The sequence below is a fragment of the Spermophilus citellus genome, assembly GCF_964194105.1.
Source record: "Spermophilus citellus genome assembly, chromosome: 4".
In the NCBI taxonomy this organism is placed as follows: domain Eukaryota; kingdom Metazoa; phylum Chordata; class Mammalia; order Rodentia; family Sciuridae; genus Spermophilus; species Spermophilus citellus.
The window spans coordinates 168,506,138-168,527,921 of NC_138185.1; positions in this window are offsets into that span (position 1 = coordinate 168,506,138).

Sequence of the window (21,784 nt, forward strand, 5' to 3'; positions counted from 1 at the left end):
TCTACCTGTGGGAGAGTCAGTTGTTCTAATCCAGTATTCACACTCCAGGGGTAGTCAACTAACATTTAATTACCAAGGCCACATATAAGTGCTTTAGCTTTATCCCTAGCACTGAAGATTAGCTAATTAGCATGTTAGCAATAGGCTCTCATTGGCAGAAATAATGGCTTGTCAATTAGCATAACGGATGATACAAATGAATCATGGGGTGAAAGTAATGGTTTAAAAATATAAGATTGGCCAAAATACTTTAGACATTCTTTTTCCTCACCTAAACAGGATACAAAATCGTAGAAAGTCTTTTGCTCTTCATTTCTCAGAATGGCACCATACGTTTGCTTTTAAAAGGGTGTAGTATGCTATTACAACTTGGGAGGATTCTGATTGCCTGTGATTCACTATCAGATTAACTGAACTCTGTCTCTATAATAGTTTGATACAAGTACCCTTCATCTAAAAGAAGGTTTTGGGGGCAATGTGTGGATAAAACATTTTAAAAGTCAGAAAACTTAGACTTTGTTAAGTTTACGCAATAGGTTTTAAGATTATTTTATGTCTATTTGTTAATAAATGTGTGTATATGTTTGGATATATTTGTTCTTGTGCATCTGTATTTATGAATGTGTTTGCTTCTTTATAATCTGGTTGTGAAAATAAAGAGGTACCTGTATTAGGGTTCTCTAGAGGAACAGAATCAGCAGGAAGTATGGTTATAAAAAGGGGATTTATTAGGTTGACCTACACAACCAGAAGCTGAATAGTCCACAAAGGCTGGAGAACTGAAGGAACCAGTAGCTGCACAGTCCAAGAGGCTGAAGCCTCAGAACAAGAAGGATCAGTGATCCCAAACCCCAGTTTGAGACTAAAGGCTTCTGGAAACTCCCTGGAGAATCACTGGCAGAGTCCACTTTGGAAGAATTAGGGAGTGAGAGTCTGATATTCTCAGGTGATTTCAGCAGCAATCAGGAATCCATTCAAGAAGAATGGAGCATCTGTTGCTGCTTCCTTTTCTTCCAACTTTTATTGCATCCAAGCCACCATCCTATTGGACAGTGCTGCCTATGCCTAGTGAGGGTCTCCAGTTTGCTATCCCATATGCCAATCATTCCTAGCACACTCTCATTGACACACCCAGAAGCCTCTTTTTTTTTTTTTTTTTTTTGAGAGAGAGAGAGAGAGAGAGAATTTTAATATTTATTATTTTTTGGTTTTCAGTGGTCACAACATCTTTGTTTGTATGTGGTGCTGAGGATCTAACCCGGGCTGCAAGCATGCCAGGCGAGCGCGCTACCGCTTGAGCCACATCCCCAGCCACCCAGAAGCCTCTTAAACTTCGGCATCATCCAACCATCCAACGAAGTTGCCAATTCAAATTAATCATTACAATGCCTGAGTTATCCATCCTGCTGTTTACATATTTACCTGTAATTATGATTGGAATGTTTACGCCCTCCTCCCAACTGATATGATGAAAATGTAACCTATCTTCCCAAAATGATGGAATTTCGGAGGTAAGAACTTTTAGTAGATGGCTAGGTCATAAGAGCAGAGCCATTTTCAATGGAATTAGTGTCTTTATAAAATTGTCCAAAGGTAGTCTATTGTACTTTGGCCTTAACAGAACATATCAAGACAGTGCCATCTATGAAGTAGGAAGGAAACCAACCAGTACCAGACATCAAATCTGCTGGTACCTTGATCTTGGACTTTTCAACCTCCAGAACTATAAGAAATACATTTCTATAAACTCCTCAAGTATGATATTTTATTAAGTCCAAATAGACTGCTCACTAGTTTATTCATTTCATGACTAATTCAAAAGGTAATTATTGGATTCTGCTATGTACTATGCATAATAGCTTTTTCTGGGAATGTAAAAAAAATGGATAAAAATGAAGTCCTCATAAGGAATTCGTGTTTAGTAGGAAATTTATAACACTCAGATAAATGGACAAATGTAGAATTTTTAAATTTGAAACATGCATGGACTTTGGGAAAAGCAGCAGTTAATCTGATTATACTGTACAGGTTAGGTTTTTTTTTTTTTTTTTTTTTTTGAGGAAATGGGCATAATAGAGTAGGTAGGGAAAAAAAACATGAAGCAAGAACTGGAGATGAGAGACAGCATAGTCTTCCCAAGGCAAACTTTTGAGAAATGTGACCATAGAGAATTACTAGGACTATTCATGGAGGCCTGTGTGCTGTCCATGTTAAGAAGCCTGTGCATTACGTTTGGATGCTAGAACATTTGAAGGATTTTAATCAGTGAAGTCACATGTTAGATTCACATTTTATTTAAGAAACTGCTTCAATGACTGAGGTAGGACTTAAAGTAGGAATTAATAGTAGCAGATTAATTTGCTAAATATTTAGGAGTTAAAATTCGGAATTTGGCGGAGAATGAAGGAATGAGAAGAGATAATGAGGTTATCTGTCAGGTAGTATCTAAAACCATAAGATAATCAAATTATCTCAGGGAAGATATTGAATAAAATGAACAATAGTCACTGACCCCTACCTTTAGGATGGGAAGGAGGTACAAGAAAAAAGGGGGAAAGCATAATAGAGAGTGACAAGGATAATCTTAAGCTGAGAGAGCTCAGCTTAACTGGACTTCACATGGTTTCTTCCTGAAATTAGGTCCCTGCTATTATAAATTCTTTCTCTGCCCCTTTGAGATGTAAGTCTTTTATGGATCCAGGAACATGTTTCTTAGGAACTTGGGGATCATCTGGTTGAATTTTTTGTTGTTGTTTCTTTTTTTTTTCATTTAAAAAATTTTAATTGATTATATATGACAGCAGAATGCATTACAACTCATATTATACATATGGAGCACAATTTTTTTTATATCTCTAGTTGTACACAAAGTAGAATCACAAAGAGATAGTTTCCCTGTTATTCCTTCTCTGTGGAGCAGAAACCTAACTTACAAAAGGATAGTCTCCCTGTTATTCTTTCTCTGTGGGGCAGGAAACTAACTTGTATAATCACTAAACACAGATGGCCTGATCACATTGTGTATCTCACTCCTCCCAAAATAATCTAGTACTTTTCTGTTAATTCACACCAATTATTCCTGCCATTTATTTTAACAAAGTTGAGTTCGATTTCTTTTTTCTATTGAAATAATCTTTAATACAGTCTTGATTAGAACTTGGGGTTCAGAGTACAGCACCCCAAAATATATTTTTCTTTGTTATGATGAGCAATTTCATTGAAAGGCAATTAAGTCTTTAAAATAGGTACTGAATCAAGTTCTTCTAATCTTCCCTTGTTTCTATCACTTTCAATAAAATGTGAGGTTTTCTACAAAGCTGTTTTGTATACCTGACAGTGTTATCAGGTAGATAAAAGGGAATCTATCACCATCAGACTGGCTTTACATCCTACATCCAGTAGCAAAAGAAAGTTGGCTATCATCATGAAAACACATGGAAGTATAAAATCTGTAGGAAAAGCAGACACACCATCAGAAATAGAAAAGAATAAAACCTTATCAACACACAATCAGAAATAGAAAAGAATAAAACCTTATCAATACAATGAACTACCATTCCACAAAGATGAACAAACAATCAAGAGTATGGCTAGAACAAATGATAGTCAAAACAGACAGAGAAAAGTTAACTAAATGATAACACTAGCATTTATCACTAATAACTTGGAATGTAAATGGACTCAATTTACAAATTAACAGATAGAGACTGGATGAATGGATACAAAAGCAAGACTAAAATCTGTGCTTCATATAAGAAATTCACATCACCAGTAAAGACACACAGAGACTGAAGGTAAAAGGATAGAAAATGGTAGTCTAAGCAAATGGAAACCAAAAGCAAGCAGAAGTAGCTGAACTTTTATCAGGAAAATTGGATTTAAAGACAAAACTTATAAGAGGAGATGAAGAAGGTCACTTCACTATATAATGATCAGTGAATAAATTTAACAAGAAGATATATAAGTAATATGAATTTATGCACCTAACTTTATAAATCAAACATGAATAGATTTAATGGGAGAAATAGGCTCCAAAATAATAATAGTGGGAGACTTCAGTCCCCTGTTTTTATCAATGGACAAATCATCCAGTCAAAAAATCAGCAAAGCAACATCAAGGTTAAATTATACTATTGCTCAAATGAACTCAATAGAAATTTAGAAACCATTTCATACAACTGTTGCCAAACAATTCTTTTCATCACACATGGAACATTCACTAGAATAAGCCATGTATCAGGTCACAAAACAAGTCTTAATAAATTCAAAGCAATTGAAATCATATCATATATATTTTCTGACCACAATGGAATAAAACTAGAGGTAAACAACAAAAACCTCAGAAATTATGTAAATGGATACTGAACATGTTGCTGAGAAATAATGAATCATAAGTAAGCAAAAGGAAAAATTTAAAAATTCTGGAAACAAATGAAAATGGAAATATAACATAACAAATCTTTACTGGTGTCTTTACTGGCAAAGCACTAAGCAATACTAAGAGGGAAATTTATAATAAACACATAGATCATGGAAATAGAAAGACTTCAAATAAATAATTAATTATGCATATCAAGGACCAGAGAGAAAGAGCAAATTAAGCCTAAAATTAGTAGAAAAAAAAATAATAGCAAAGATTAAAACAGAAATAAATGAAATAGAGACTAAAGAACAAAATAAAAGATCAATGAAATTGAGTAGGTTCTTTGAAAAGAAAAAAAAAACCTTTTAGTTATACTAACCAAGAACAAAGAGAGATGAAAATAAATAAAACCAAAAATTAAAAACTCACATTACAACTGATGTCATAGAAATACAAAGGCTCATTAGAGATAATTATAGACAACTATACACGAACAAATTAAGCAACTTAGAAGAAATGGACACATATAATCTACCAAAGTTGGACCATGAAGACATTGAAAATGTAACAGACTTGTGTTTCAGAAGGGAGTGATATTTTGGAAAGATTGCTTAGGTGGTATTGTGGAAAATACGTTGGAAGAGGATGTTTAGCATAGTTCAAGTGGTTTTTACAGTGCTCAGGAAATAAGGGCCTGGATCCAGAGAGTAATCTTGAGGTTAGAAAGAAATAAAAGAGTATCACAAATTTAAATAAATATTTCATTGTTGGTTATAAGATTACATTCATTTGTATAGTGAATTGTGGTTTAAAATTAGTATTTTTCAATTATAATTAATATTATATACATCCATAACTTTTTGAGTCCTTGTAGATATCTGAGACTGCTTTTTTAAGTATGATTGGCTATATATTTAAGAATAATAAATTTTGCAGTTTTCTTTTATGTAAGACCAAATTCAACTCAACAAACATTTTTTTTGTTCTATATAGAATCATTATGATTTTAACTCCCAGGGTGACTCAGTATCTTATTAAATAATAAACAAAGGCAAAATAATTCAAACATATTTGATCTGCAAATTAACATCTAAAGATGTATTAATTTGTCCATTTCCTTTCTACACATTTACATGTAAAAGTCTCACTGCTTTACCAGTCTCAACAGTTTTCTCTGGCAGGGAGTAGGCAGCTGTGTAACACATTTATGGGAGTCATAAATCTAGCTGTTTTCGTTTTCCATTACCCAAGTTCCTATAGTAACCAGTGACATTCAAAGCTGACTTAATGGTTCACACTGAACGAAAACTGCTCTTGCTTTTACTCAGATGAGTTTCGATTGCTTAATACCCTCTAATTTCCCACCTTTTTACATCTTTTGATTTCATATCCATCCTGTTCCAATCTATCCCCCAACATGTTTCTTAGCTTGAAAATGTAGCAATCACACGTTTTCTCAGTGTAATCACTTAATTCAAATAGAGAACTGAAATCCACAAAGCAGATGAGTGCAGGTGAGACTCTCCAGATTCCAACAGGTTAACCCAAAGCAATTCTCATAACATGGGTGACAACTTAGTGTTGTAGTATCTCTTTTTAACTTGAATCATGTAAATTTAATTGAGCTCTGTTGTGAGCTAGATCAGATTTTCAAATTATTAGGCAGAATTTACTTTTTAGAGCAGTTTTAGATTCATAGTAAAATACAACAAAAGGTACAGAGATTTCCAATATACCCTATACCCGACAGTGATCCCCCAACAACCATTGGTACATTTGAGATAACTGATGAGCCTACATTGAAACATCATTATTGCTCAAAGTTCATAGTTTATAGTAGAGTTCACTTGCTACTGCACATCCTATAACTGTAGACAAATATATAATGATATGTATCTACTATTTTAGTACATTCACTGCCCTAATAATCCTGTGCTTTGCCTGTACATTCTTCTCTTCTCCAAACAATTAATGCTCTTTTGGTGTTTTGTTTTTACTGATGTTATGGGGTTAGATATGAGGTGTCCCCCCAAAGCTCATGTGTTCATGAAAGAATGTTCAGAGGTGAAATCATTAGATTATGAGAGCTGTAACCTAATCAGTACATTAGTCTATTTGACGGGTCAATAATTTGAGTGAACTAAGAATGGTAACTAAATGCGGTTGGGGCATGCGTGGAAGAAGCAGGTCACTGGGGACTTATACCAGGTCCCTTGGGATTATTTCTTATCCCTGGCTCTTCACATTCTCTCTCTGTTTCCTGGCTACAATGAACTGAGCAGCTTTCCTTTGTCATACCCTTTCACCCTACCCAGATCAATGGAGTCAGCTAATCATGGATTGAACCTCTAAAACTATGAGCCAATAAATTTTTTTTCCTCCTCTTATTTGTTCTCAACAGGTATTTTGGTCACAGTGATGGAAAAGCATACTAACATAACCAGAAGGTGATATGGTTGGACTCAAGCTCTTTCTCATCACTCAGGCCTTATCTCAAATGCCTCTTCTTAAGAGACATCTTCCTAAAGCAGATCCTGCTTTTTTTTAGCCACTTTGACTAATATAAGCCATTTATTTATTTATAATACTTATCAATAGCCACAATTACTTTGATTATTTATCATTGACATTTTCCAGTGGAATGCCCATAAATTGAGGAACCTTGATTGCTTTCTTCATAGCTCTATCTTTAGTGCTCAAATAATGCCTCACCAATGGTGGGGGCTCAGTGGTTATTTACAGAATGAATGAGTGAATGAACAAATGAATTAATGAATACCTATTTTTTCAGGTGTGGGGTATGTAGGTGAAACACTTGATATAGAATGTATGCTTTAAATGATGGTATTTCGTGTCATTTACTATTCAATTATTATTTGCTTCAAGAAAATGTCAAGTGCTTATTCCAATGCAGAAATTAATTCAGTTGTTCAGAAATAAATGGTCTTTGCAAATAATCCCCCACACCATGAGCTTACTTGCAGAATGTCATCTGTTTCTTTTTGGAATTCCAACTGATGCATCCTCCTTGTTTTCCAGACAAAAGATTGTTTGCTAGTTTTAACCCTCAGAACGTTCTTTTTCTGGTTTACCTTTTTATTAGCTATTCTTTCTACATGTAGGTAGGCCTAGCTACTTTTTCTTTTGTTGTTTCCATGTTCCTTGAATTACATTCATCAGGGCATATACAAAACTTCAGTATACTTTATTGTTAATGTATAATAGTCTTTACTATACCATGTCCTTGAGGAGAGGGCTTATGTTTTATTTGCCGTGGTATCTATAATGCCAAGTAAAGTGTCAATACCTTAGTAGCTACTCAATCATTGTTTGCTGAGTGAATGACTATGAGATGTTTCAAGTCCATATTAATTCCAAGAGTTTATATTTTTACTATAACTGGCAAAGAGCTCAAATCCAGGTTCACAATGCTAACTTAAGGAATTATTTTTAGAATATCTTTTTTTTTAAAGAGAGAGAGAGAGACAGAGAGAATTTTTAAATATTTATTTTTCAGTTTTTGGTGGACACAACATCTTTATATCTTTATTTTATTTTTATGTGGTGCTGAGGATCGAACCCAGCACCCTGCGCATGCCAGGCGAGTGCATTACTGCTTGAGCCGCATCTCCAGCCCTAACTTAAGGAATTTTGATGGATTAGCACTTATTTTGAGATGATTGTATTAGTCTGTTCTGTGTTGCTATAACAGAATGCTATACATTGGTAATTTAAAAAGAATAGAAACTTATATCTCACAATTCTGAAGGCTGAGAATTCTAAGATCAAGGTCCTAGAAAGTTAAGGCCTTAGTTTTTGCTTCTAGGACAACGCTTTGACTGTTGGGTCCTCTAGAGGGGAGGAGTTCCATAACCTCCCATGGAAGAAGGGCAGAAGAGGGAACACTCACTCCTATAGCCCTATTTATGGTAACCTTCCACTCATGGTCGTGAGATTTTCATGACCTATGTACATCCCCAAAAACCCCATCTCTAAATACCCCCACCCCAGGGATCAAGTTTCCAATGCACAATATTTTAAACATGAAGTTTGGGGATACATTCAGACACTAACAGTGATGATAGACATGCCTCAGTGTTCCAGTGTAGCTAAAGAGCAAAGGGAATAGGGCAGGTGGTTATGTGGTTTTGAAATATTGGATTAATAAGTGGTGGAGTAATTAAAGGTAATGACAAAGGTAAGAAAACAACACCGCAGAGTTTGAATAGATAGCAATATTTAAAATCTCCACTATAAGTTATTATTTTTTTCATACTGGGGATTGAACCCAGGAGTGCTTAACAATTGAACCACATCCCAAGCCCCTTTTTATATTTTATTTAGAGACAGGGTCTCTCTGAGTCACTTAGGCCCTTCATAAATTGCTGAGGCTGGCTTTGAACTCGCCATCCTCCTGTCTCAGCCTCCCAAGCCTCTGTGATTATAGGCATGTGTCAGCCACAAATTAATTTTAATAACTGCATATGTATCTTTTGAAATAGTAAACAAAACTAATTTATGATAAACATACTTTGTGCTAAACTTCGTGGTAGAATATTGGTCTTTCTGGTTTAAAGTGAACAGCCACATTTATGGTATGTCTTGAGGCTGGGAAAGATACACCAGTCAGTGTGTAGCTTCCCAACTTAAGCTACTGTCTGAAATTCTTCATTACCATCACTTATTTTGAATTAAAATAATCTTTATGAATAGACTGTTTTTTAAAGTTAGCATCCAACCTCTGACAGTGAAATCCTTTTCTTTAATAAGCAGTGTTGAACTCATAAGCACAGGTTAGTTTATAAGTGAATGTGGTGCTCCTTCCCTCTTTCTACTCCTATTCTTATGTTTGAGTGGGTTTTTTTTTCCAGTTGTACAAATATATTAGTATTTTCTAACAGTGCCCTGCAGACCCCCTATGCCAGGATCTCCTGACTGCTAAAATGAAGACTGCTGGGCACCTGCCAAATCTGCTGTGCCAGAGCTCTAGGGTGTTATTGTGGAGGAGGTGTTGAAAAATTTTGTTTCCGAAGGAATCATTGACTTACATGTTGACTTTTTTTTTGGTCTATATCTTAGGTTCCTATCACTCTCTTCTTAAAAAATTAAGATATAATTCACATATCACAAAAATCACTATTTTAAAGTTTATAATTCATTGAGGTTTAGTATACACACAAGATTGTATAAGTATGATTATTATCTGAAAAATGTTTGAGATGGGTGCTGTGGAGAATTCAGTGATGTGGGGAGTGGTCCACAAGAGGTGAGTTTCAGATACTCATATTGGGGTTTCATGGCTTTTAATAATAACTGACAAGATCCCTCCAGGGAAAGAGTAGATAGTGGGGCTGCTTGTGGTGGAAGAGGTGGTATTGATCCAAATTCACAGGATGAGTCCCATTCAATTTGTTGTCATAATGTATATATGTGTGTCATTTACACAAAAATCCATATTAGAAAAAAGAATGATCCAAAGTAATGTACTTCTAATAGAGACCCTATAGCTTTCAGGCAAAAGAGCTGCTTGGTCAGTTTCAATCTTGTCGACCTTAATACAACTATGCAGGAGACTGTGGCCTGTATTGTCAGAGGTAAAAATGGGCCTCATTAGGTGCATGTCTCAAGTGCTACCACATATTCTGTAGACAGGTGTCTGACATTGGCTAATGGCCCCTTATCAAATGGAACTGAACCAATTTCATCAATAAGAACTCTAAAACTTTTTTAAAAAAAGAACTCTAAAAGCACAGCATAATGCTATCTTGGGTCACTAGCATTAAATAAATTAAATATAGAAATTGAAATTCTTATCCTCTAGCCTCCACTTGAAGAATATTATTTGTATAGATCATTTAGGGATTATTTACTCCTTAATATCTGTCAAGTTTCTGAGGGATTTTTAAAGTAATTTTCTTTCATGGATTTTATATTTTTAAAAGTTTAAATAGAAAATGGATGAGGTCAAAAAAGTATGAAAGTCACAAAGTGAGGGCAGTTTGGGGATTTTTTTTTTTTTTGAAAAATACAGTTGAAATTCTGAAGATTTTTATGCTGCAATTAAAGTGAGAATTTCTGTAGGGTCTAAATTAGACTACTTCATTAATAGGTAACTTGAGTTTGATTAAAAAAAAAACAGGTACTTTGAAACATAAAAGGTTTTTTTTTTCATGTCATGTATTAAAAAAATGGGTTAGAGATTTTTCAGATCTCCATTTCACTAGGAAAAGCTAGTATCTGAGTGAAAAGTATTCAAAGTGACAATAAGATTGGTGCAGGATTAGTAAAAGAAAATTCCAAATATATAAGTAATTTTCTGATCAGTTGCTTGACTAAACTAAACATTTTTTTACTAAATCAATTTGGGTATATATTGAATATCAACCCCTCCCAACCCCACTTACCTCAGTATCTTAATGAAGTTCTGTAGACTGTTCCTTTCCCTCAACTAGCAAATCATATGTTTAGGCTAAGATTGCAAATTTTAGCCTGAAGTGAAGAATATTTTTTCCATCCTCTCCTGAACTTAGAAGTGTCTCAGGAAGAAGGATTTTAATGAAAGAACCTTCCCAGCCCTCGCTACTGCATTCAGCTTCACACTAGAATACTTGTTATTGGTAAGTTGAAAAAATTTAAATCATGAAAGATTTACATGAATGATGTAAGGTTTGAAATGTTTTATGGCATGTTCATTCACACTAAATCAGCCTTTGCCTTTTTAGATTTTTCTTTCAAGACACTTATGCAAATCCAAAATGACAAGAATGGATTTAAAATGATTTTCAGCATCTGAAGATTAGCAAAAAATGACAGACATAAAGTACTGCATTTTTTTTTTCCTGAGGGTAAAAATTTCCAGACATAGTGGGCTGGAACAGACTGGAATGAGAATAGATAAACAGATTAAAGCTATTAATTTCACTTTTGTTATTAGAGTGGCTCAATTCCTTGCTCTCGGGATGCCTTCATCCCTCCGTGGGCACTGGGAAGTAATACCATCCTTAGCATACATATGGCTCTGCTCAAAGGAGTTATCTTCTGTGATTTCCTTATTGTGTAGTATTGAACTAGCATGGTAGAGTTTTACATAGTAAATGAAAGTTTTGTGGTAAAGGGATGAATTGTTATTTGATGAATCTGACACAGTTTTCCTCGGAGCTGACTTTTCTTGTAAAGGTTAACTTTGTTTTCAGTATGCACATTTTAACTGTTTAATAGACATGTGGTTAATTGCATATCAATCAGTAGATATTTATTGGCACCCCCTCTCTCTTTTCAGATATTTTTGTTTTCATTTTCTTATATTTACTGCTCTATCAACACTTGGCTATAAAGTGCACAAGTGCTAGCGTTTAGACATTAGGGTAAGTGGAAATCTGGTAGAGAATAGAGGAAAAAGTAAAGAGATAAATAGTAAAACACTCTAAGTGCTCTGGAGAAGAATTATAGCCATGCTAGTTGTGGCAGCTTTTATTTTTCAAACATGGTTATATTGCAATTTGACTTTGACTTCTCCTATCAAGGTGGAATCTAATATTCTCTCCCTTGATTTTGGTCGGGCTGTAGTAACTGGTTTGCATCCATTAAGATAAGATACATGTGATGCTGCAAGATTTTTGAGACTAGATCAGAAATGTGATACCTTCTGCCTTGGACTTTTAGAACCCTTAATTTCTGAATGCTTCTTCCTAGAATGTGATCACTTTGAAATCAGCAACCTGGACTTTGACCTGGACAAATAAGGTTACTATTGAGAGTCCTTTGGTATTACTGTACTTTTGAGTGACTTCCTTGGAATTTTCTAAGCTCCTCTCTGGTGTCTGCGACTAGCTGGGCTGGCAATGCTATCTGAGCAACTTGCCTGCTATGGCCTGAATGTTTTCCCCCAAATCCATGTGTTGAAATCTGAACCCTCAAGGTAATGATTTTAAGAGGTAAAGACCTTGGGAGGTGAAGATACCATAAAATTAGGCCCTTCTTGAATGAGATTAGCACTCTCATAAAAATGGTAGACAGAAGCTTGATTGTCCCTTTCACTATGTTAGGCCTCAATGAAAAGGTACCACTCTGAACCAGGTCCCTCACCAGACACCAAATAGGCTGGTACCTTGACCTTGCAATTCCTACACTCTAGAACTGGAAGAAATAAATCTATAGTCTTTGTAAGGCACACAGTTTATGGCATTTTGTTATAGTAGCAGAAATGTACTAAGACAATACCCCAGTTAGGAATGGATCTTGTGTGGATCCCCATGCCTATTTCTTAAGTAGTCTACTCAATACACGAGTTAGGAATGGATCTTGTGTGGATCCCCATGCCTATTTCTTAAGTAGTCTACTCAATACACGAGGTTGATCCAATACTTGAGTCGTAACTACAGAATTTTCGAGAATCTCTGTGCCCAGGCCCAGTTTCTTGGAGGGCAGCTTAAGAGCAATTCATTCTTGCTGGTAGTACTTTATTTCTTTTATGGGTATCATGTGAGATTGCGTTGCCAGAACATTGTTGACCTGAAGATTTGGAGTGACTTTATCACATTGAGCACAAGATGACTCCAGGTCTCAGGGCTGGTGACAGTCCATTACTGACCCCAGGCTTGAGCTGAAATGTATGTGGCAACTGCAGTGTATGCTCCAGTTGACAGCCTTGTGAGTCTTCATCCAGGCTGGATGAGCAATGTACATTCCTCATAACAATGGAACTGCTCTTCTCACCATGTCTACAATGCTCAATAGGAAATTATGAGAGCTTCCCATTCCATGCATGTGCATGGTCTCACTAACACACACATAAAGTAAGGGAAAATAAAAAAGAAAATCCCAAGCAATAAAGCAATCAGCAGATGCAGACATGGAGACTCAAGAGGTCTCTTTAAGGTTGAATAATGAGCAAAGTATAGATAATTAAGTCAGAGAATAGGAAGGAGAAAACATTGAACTTGGAAGAATGTTTGCATTTGTGATTTCAGTATCAAGGAATTCTCAGCTCAATCTGTGGGCATAAATGTAGATGGCTGACATAGAACAGTGTGAAGTCACTGGAGTTTCCAAAGAAATGGAGGGGTTAACAGTAGAAGCTTTAAAATACAAACTAAAATTAATTATACATACCGAGACATTTACATATGTTCTTAAACCCAGATGAAGGACATTTCTCCTGCATCTGTCTTAAAAGAAATTTAAGGGAAATCCAACTAATTAGCCAGAATCCTGAAATTCAGTATGAATAGAAAATCCCTAAGGGATTTTATTTATGGGTTAACCAATACAAATATACAAGTGTGTTTTCATTTATGATTTAAAATTATTTCTCTATTTGGAAGAAAAATAATATTGGGAATGGTGTTTTATCCCACATGTGATTTTTATAGTTTATATCCTGAAAAAAATATGTATATATTAATTTATTTAATAACAACAAAACTTCTTTATCCTGACCTAATTTCCACCTCAAGGTCAATGAAACATTTAAATTCATAAGTATTCTGCTCTTTGTCTTTAGAAATTTTGATGACTTAAGGAAAACTTAGCATTTTCAATGAGCTTTTGCAGTGAATGTTGTGATACTATTATATATATATAATAGTATATATATTATATATACTATTATAAAAAAAAGAGATAGCCATTTCTAAGTAGTAACTTCATTTGGTAGCTAATAATAAATAATTAAACACAATTTGGGAATGAATAAAAATTCCAGGCCTTCTGACAATGTCTAATTTCTTATTTTCCTCTTGAGTAATATGGTAATGACTGTACCTATATATGTTACAGAACTGAGAGAAACAACAATAAAAATAATGTCATTTGGTTCTTTTAGGAAATCTCAGATACGTACCTTATTATGTCTAGGGAGGCATACTTCCTGTCTTTTATGACCTAATGGCTAATAATTCTGTGACTAACAGCTCAAAGATGGGAGTAATTGAAAGTGATCTCTATACATTAGAGAAATGATCCATTGAAACCAAGATACATTATGGTTGGAAAAATTCTGAGGCAGAAAGTAAGTAAGTAAAGACTTTCTAAGCCCAAGTATGGCATAAAAATGCTTAGTGATTGTAACAAGATGTAAACTGTAAATCATCCAGCAACACAGGGTTGGATCCAGAAAAGCAAAGAATATGATTAATTGTGAAGACTATGGTAATCCTCTAGACTGACCAGTGAGCATATTCTTGCTGATGACTAAAAAGAATGTTTTTTTTTTTATTTCTGAATTTTTAAATAGGGTTGAAGAAAATGTTAGAGGAGGACTTATAAAATTTCTGAAACTTAAATTTAAGGTGACCATACATTTCAGTTTACTCTCATTATTCCCGTCTAAATACTTGAAGTGATAAATTATATGGTCCCTCTGTTTCATTGGTTTTCCCTTGGGTAAAAGTGGTTATGAAGAAAATACTCGGCAGCTTTTCTCTGTCTCCCTAGTGGTTTAAAGACACAAAGAACCTGAGAAAAGAACAAAATGCTCTTTCTCTGGCTCTTGTTGACCCTGCCTTACTTCTTTAGTAAAATCCCTCAAGGGCTTCTTGTTTACCCTTAGGATAAAGTTCAAAATGTGTAACGTGGATCACAAGGCCTTTTATGACCTGCCTGCATACCTCCCCAGATTTATCTCTTTATATTTCTCTCAGTCTAAACTCCTGGGGATGTTTTCAATCCAACTCTGTCTCTTGTCTAAAGCTCAAGTTGATAGACATGTCCTGCTGGAATATTCTTTCATTCCTTGCCTTTCTCCTGGCATTTCACTTTATTAACTCTAACTGCCCCAGCAGCCTCAGTTCAGGTCTGGCTTCTTCCAGTGAACAGATCCTAGATCTCTCACACCTGGACTAGTTGTGATCTATTCTAGGTCCTCCCACAGTACATTGTGCATACTGCAGTCATGGCCTTGCCTGGGCATGTCTCACTTTCCTATTTACTGTATGCTTATTTAGACTAAATGTCCCACAAGGACATGCCTGTACTCTTTGTAGCTTGGTGCATAATAGGCCCTTAATGGATATATGTTGAAGTCTATCTGTATGTTTCCAGTCTGAACTTTAATTGCCCTATGTTTGTCTTACTTTTCCCTAAATCTCTTGGCATGCACATGCCAGAATTCAGTTGTTACAATGCTTTTTGTTTTAGTTATTATAAAAAGCCTATTCTTGCATGGCAAACGGATATTCGACTACCAAAGTAGATATATTAACATATACATCCAACGATGGATATTTTAAAAGAACTCATCTAACAAACAGTTTTAAGTTTTTTCATATAAATTTGTAAAACAAGAACTTCACTTAAAAATCTGGAAGTATTAATATCTTTTTTTAAAAGTAAATATCAATTACACTCTTACTTACTGGGTTAATATTTTCTAACTTATCTGGATAAAAGAGCTAATTCAGATATTTTTGACTTGTCATGTAATAAATATATTCTCTCTACAGATATTTATAAGAAATTACAAGTCTTATGAAATCTTACTGTTGCTGTAAGATGCTGATTTTAATATGTTTTATAAATTAACATTTTTCTTGTAATAAACCTATGAAGTTATCATGTTATTTTGCCCATTTTGCAGGTAAGGAAAATAACTCTCTGGGAGATTAGACAATGTGTAATAAGTACACTCAGTTGTCAGCAATAGGTGGGAATTTGAACCCAGGTAGGCTGGGTTCACAGTCTGAACATTTAACTGCTATGCTATGGATGCTATGGGATTAAATACATCCAATAATGGGCAATGAGAGGCATTTTTACTTAGTAGTGGAACCTGTACATGGGACAGCTAGACGTAATAGAAACATATGAAGCATTTCCAAGCACATGCTATAGTTTGGTTGTCAAATATCCCCACAGGTCCATGTATTAATGGCTTGGTCCCTATAGTGGCAGTAGTAGGAGGTGGTAAGACCTTTAGGAAATGGGGCTTTCTGGGAGGTCCTTAGGTCTTTAGAAGTATGCACTCTAAAGGGACTGTGGGAGTCCAGTCTCTTCCCCTTTCTTTTTTCCTTCTCCCTGGCTGATGGTGTTCATGATTTGCTCTGTTGTGTGCTCTGGTCATATATGCCATCCTCATTAGCAAACTCAAATTTGGACTGGAACCTCCGAATTTGTGACCCCCAAATTAACCTTTTCTTTTTACAAGTTAATTGCCAGATATTTCCTTGTAGTAATGGAAGACTGGATAAAATATAAGTTAATCCTTAATTTAGTAAATGTCATTAAACTCTTCATCATATAATAAGTTCTAACACTAAACACTCTGAAAAATACAAAATGTGAAATATGGAGTCTTTTCCATGGTCTCTCTCTAAAAATGTCATTTTAAATGTAGTAAACAAACTAAGTGCTTGAGGGCATTACTGAAATTTTCCCTTAGTATTAGGATGATGGTATTGGTAATAGACAACAAGGCCTAATAAACCCCTAACACAGAGTAATTTTACTTCCATAAAGTACTTACCAGAATTAAGTACAGCTTCCCAAGTGATTTTAGAGGCTTACTAAAATATGAGAACCATGAAGACATTAACCTTGAATGTCTGGCTGTCCCATGTACAGGTTTCCCCTTTGAAGGAGTGAAGCTGGTTCATCATCCCATGGAATCTCTCATTATTCAAACTAAGTTTCCTATACTCTACTTAATAGGTTAGTCTACCACATTCAGACAATTATTTCCACTACTAAGTAAGAAATTCCTCTCATTGCCCATTATTGGATGTATTTAATCCCATAGAATCTATAGCACAGCAGTTAAATGTTCAGACTGTGAATCCAGCCTACCTGGGTTCAAATTCCCACCTATTACTGACAACTGAGTGTACTTATTACACGTTGTCTAATCTCCCAGAGAGTTATTTTCCTTACCTGCAAAATGGGCAAAATAACATGATAACTTCATAGGTTTATTACAAGAAAAATGTTAATTTATAAAACATTTAAATCAGCATCTTACAGCAACAGTAAGATTTCATAAGACTTGTAATTTCTTATAAATATCTATAGAGAGAATATATTTATTACATGACAATATGTTTATGACATGATGGTATTTTTAAAATGTTTTTATTAATGCTTTATAATTATACATAATAGTGGGGTTAATTTTGACACATTCATAAATACATATAACAAACCTTGAGCTTTAGTGCTGCTATGTATGATATTATATAATTGGTCTTAATTTTATGTGGGAGGGACGTTCATTCCTTTGGCAGTCTGCTGAAGGCTGTTCAACATATATTTCTGAAATACTGTTTTTAAAATCAATGAAATTTCAAACAAGGTAACAATGAAGACCAATGACATTCACATATATTTCTATTCATGGATCCCTTTATAGACCCAGGGAAATACCCTGGTGATTCAGGTTGAGGAGAATTTATCACAGTAGAAATGGGATATAATCATAGTGGGTGTTATGGGTAGAACTACATCCCTTAGATATTCAAATGTTGGAAGTCCTAACTCCCAATATCTGATAATGTGCCATTATTTGGAAAGAGGGTCACTGAAGATCTAATTAGTTAAGAGGAAGTTGCATTGAGAAGGGTGAGCCCTTATCCAACATGACTGGTACCTTTATAAAGAGGGACACCCGTAGGAAGCACACCATGTGAAAATTGGAGCTATGCTGCCATAAGTCACAGAGCTACAAGGATAGCATGCCCTGGCCAACATCTTTATCTTGGACTTCTAGTCTCCAGAACAGTGAAAGAATTAATTTCTGTTGTTTAAGCAACTCAATGGGTGTTATGTTATTATGATAGCCCTGACTAATACAATAGAGGAAGAAAGATATCTTTCCAAAATTCTTGATTAGGCTTCTGTATTGTTATTACACAGAAGTACCAGATATACAAAGATTTGGTTGTTCAGAAATATTTGGGATTAGAGAGATAGTTTTAAAATAAATAAGTTAATGGTTAGAGAAACAAAATTTCTTATGGAAAATGACTTTTAGCATTAGAAAGACCTCCCCATCTGAAATCTAACTCTGCTATTAGCTGTTACCTATAATACATTAACCTCTCTGAGCCTTAGTGTTCTTATCTGTTTAGTGATGATGAAAGTAAAAAACTCATATAGTTGAGAAGACACAAACAGATCTGCAAAGAAAACACCTTGAAACATTGCTGTGTATTGCAGTGAGCTTTTAATAGATGAAAATTCTTACTATTATTATTATTATTATTATTATTATTATTATATTGTCCCCCAAATCCTGTTTAAAATATGATGATTTCCCTACAGAAAGAGTAAAATCAGCTTTATTATTGCTTTACCCCCACTTTCACTGAACAAGAGAATCTTGCAATCTCATGGTTTGATGGCTTGAAGAGACTTATGGATGTATCATTATGAGCTCACCAGCCAATTTATTGGTAGATAGAATTTATAGGTTTATTAGTAGAGTGATTTAACTTTTAAATAAATACTTTAGTTTATCTACATTTCAATGCATAACAGACTCATCCAAGAGAAAAGATTCACCAAATAAAACATTTCTAGTCTAAAAATGTGTACCCATAAAACATTTTATTTTGCAACCCAAAATATTTTACTTAATATCCACATAGAGGATAAGTAGTCAACCCAAATACATGTTTTTAAAATATTAAAGGTAATGTTTTCTTATTTTACAAATAAAAAAAATCACTACTTACTATAAAAATCATGGGGGAAATCACTATTAACATTTTAATGAATATTGGTGTCTTTGTCTCTATATACACACATACACATATATATAATAAAATAAATATGGCTTAGTATTTCTAAATTATTTTGTATGTTTTTTTTTAACCAAGGATTGAACTCAGGGGCACTCAACCACTAAGCCATATCACCAGCTCTATTTTGTATTTTATTTAGAGACAGGGTCTCACTGAGTTGTTTAGCACCTCATCATTGCTGAGGCTGGCTTTGAATTGGAGATCCTCCTGCCTTAGCCTCCTGAGCCACTGGGATTACAGCCATGTGCCACCACACTTGGCCATTTTGTCATTTTTTTTTAAAGAACATCTTTATTATAAATATCATTTTTTAGAAAATTACTCAATACTGGCAAATGTGTTCATATATTTGCATACTCTGTACTTTTATTAAATAATCCCTTATTTTATATATTTACATTGTTCTAAAACATTTAAAAGTATTGGGGTTGATACTATTAAATACAATTTGTAATAAAATACTCCTGTGATTTCCTTAGAGTAAATTCCTGGAGTGTTTGAGTTATTAATAAACACATGAAGTATACTTTCAGGTGACTGATATATGGGGAAAAAAAGCAGAAATCTTATTTGTGAATCATTTTTACAAAGAACCTGCTTAATCAAATATTCAGTGAAATAAAAAAAAAAGCTGTGATCAACTAGCCAATAGACATATGACACATGACACCAGACATTAGGCTTCCTGTTTTAGTGTTCCTTTTTTTGCCTGGAACCAACCTGACCAGAAAAAATGACCATCTCATTTATTGTCTTCATTATTTTCACCATAATTAGCATATATAAAATACTGCAATATGTGTTTTATGTATTGTTTAAGTAAATCCTTCCAGTAGCCTCATGTAGTGGGTATTATTGCCACATTCATTTCGCATAGCAAAAGTGGACTAAGACCTATGAGACATCAGGCCCCTTGTATGGCATAGAGTTGTACCCATTTTTGTTCCTCCATAGATAAAAGTTTGTCTGGGAAAAGAATGATAATTTTCCTACAAGAAGAATTGGGTGAAAATACAGATTTATATAAAATATAATTATATAAAATTACAATTCTGAAGTGATAAGGATCTTTCTAACCATGACTCAAGAAATGAGAGTAAGGACTTAAAAATTAGTCTATATTAAATAAAAATCTTCTGCAACAAACTGGAGAAAATGTTTGCAATTTGTGTCACAAACAGCTTATTTCCCTAATGTAAAAAGATCCGCTAGATATCAATGGCACAAAGAATTAAGAAAAAGGGCAAATGATTCAGATAATTCACAGAAGAAGAAACACAAATGATTCTGAAATATGTTAGCCAATCCCAAAATCCAAATGCTGAATGTTTTCTCTGATATAAGGAGGATGATTCATAGTTGGGTAGGGACGGAGAGCATGGGAGGAATAGACAAACTCTAGATAGGTCAGGGGGTGGGAGGGAAGGAAGGGGGCATGGGGTTAAAAATGATGATAGAATGTGATGGACACTATTATCTAAAAGTACATGTATGAAGACACGAATTGGTGAAATATACTTTGTATACAACCAGAAATATGAAAAATTGTGCTCTATATGTGTAATAAGAATTTTAATGTATTTTGCTATCATTTATAAATAAAAAAATAATTAAAAAAGTGGACTTAGAAATTTGAAGTGACTATCCAAAGTCCTGCAGTAAATGATAGAACACATTAGAAGTCATGCCTGGAACTATCTGGATTCAGAATCTAGGCTGGTCTCCACCTTGTTTCATGACCTCTCCAAAATTTCAAGGATTTCCAGGATTCTCAAACCTATTTACAGCTTAGGTCAACTGTAATCTCTCTGAATTAAGCACTTATTTCACCTTTCTTGGTGTTTCTCTTACCTGAAAATTGAACTTCTATTTTGGGGATGTCACTAACTTCCTGTTAAATGCTTGTGCCTAGTAGTATGTGACAAGGGCCTTTGAAAGTCTGTGCACTTGAAGAAGCACTGTGGAAAATCTTGCTCAGGCCCCATGCTCTTGACACTTCCTGACAGAGACACTGTGCTTGTATAACTATTCCTAGGAATAATTTGGAATTTCTGTAATTCAGATTTATTTTAAAACATCATTGATGATGTCTGGGACAGAGAATATAGGTTTTTATTTTTGGTGCATCATGAAGAGCATGTGTGGTTGTTAAAATCTTGTAAAATTGATAGTCAACCTTGTTATAATTCTCAGAAAATAATGTCAAAAAGAAATATCCAAAGATCAGACATGTATATAGGGATAATCTCTTTACAATGACTAATGGCAGGCAAAGAAAAAACATACTCTTGAAAGAAGGATTTACATAATCTTTTGAGTTTTCAAAACATGTAATGAGCTATGCAGGTATATAGCTAAAGAATGCTAAAACCACAAAGGAAATCACTCAATTTGGTTTAAAAAGTTAAGTTCAGAGTTTGTATAACTAGTCTACCTTTAAAAAAATTCCATCAGCCTTTTTAGGTTTTCTAAATTCAATAGGTAAAAAAATACATTGGCCTTCCACCACTGCTGTCCCATCACCAGACATGGAAGCCTCTATCAACGACACCAGCCAGGGACTGGAAGGCCATTATCAAGGTGCTTTCAGGTTTGGTTATACTTGAGGTCTTCCTACTAGATGTGCTAATAGTCACCATCTTGCTAATAGTCACCATCTTGGTTCTCCCCAGCTCTAATACAAGTCCTG